This window comes from Brassica oleracea, chromosome C5 (genome assembly GCF_000695525.1).
Source record: "Brassica oleracea var. oleracea cultivar TO1000 chromosome C5, BOL, whole genome shotgun sequence".
Taxonomy (NCBI): domain Eukaryota; kingdom Viridiplantae; phylum Streptophyta; class Magnoliopsida; order Brassicales; family Brassicaceae; genus Brassica; species Brassica oleracea.
In genome coordinates, this window is record NC_027752.1 from 31,864,903 (window position 1) to 31,865,940 (window position 1,038).

Sequence of the window (1,038 nt, forward strand, 5' to 3'; positions counted from 1 at the left end):
CATTCATCTGCCTCGAGTGCTTCTTTAAGAGCAGGGAAGAGCTTGCTGTCATCGCTGTAGTAGGCAATGCTTTTATTCGGAAAAGGTTCATGGCCTACACTATACAGCCTCTGTGGGAAATCAAGTTTATTCATTTTGAAACCTGCAACGAAAAAGCACAAACAAAAAATTACACAAGAGAAGTCTACAAACGAATAAAAGAAGTCTACACGAGAAGTCTACAATGCAAAATGAAGTCTACCCGAGAAGTGTATGAATCAAAATGAAGTCTACACGAGAATTCTACCATTCAAACTAAATTAATAACCCAAACTCTATCATAAATCGAGAATACGAAACCATCTAACCAAACTAAATTTGTCATCCTTCAACGGAAGCCAAAAACAGTATACAACAATTCAAAAAAGACGTCTACATATCAACAATGATGTCTACCTTAAAGTAGACTGACTGGAAGCAGAAAATGGATTAGAGAAGAAACTAATAGGTTAGTTAACAAACTAAGAGAGAGGTTACAGGAATATAAGTCAACTAGTTAGGTTATTAGTTAAACGAGAGAAGACATAGAGAGATGAAGTACCGTTCGTTCCCTGGAAAGATGAAACACAGTTTGTTCACTCGCTAGAGTAGAAGCCGTGAGACTGACAGGAAGCAGAGATTTGGAAGATAAGCACCGTTCGCTAGAAGTCGCCGGCTCAGATCTGAAAAAGAAAAAGATAAAGGTGGTTACTTTTAGCAACGGAGCAGACGAAGCCGAAGATAAGCCGAAGACATTTAACTTACCAGAGCGACGGAGTGGACAACGACTAGTTTAAGCGGCGGAAACGGTGTGGCTAGAGTTCGCCGGAAATCTCCCCGAAAATCGCATGAGAGAGAGAACGGCGGGGATTAGGGTTTTTTTACCCCAAAAAGCTTAACAAATCGTATTTATATTCTCGGTAACTTTTCTGGTTAGGTTAAAAGAGGTTTGGTTTAAATTCGATTTGGTTAATATTATATTGGTTAAATCCGGTTAGGTTAAATTTGATGTGTGGACTT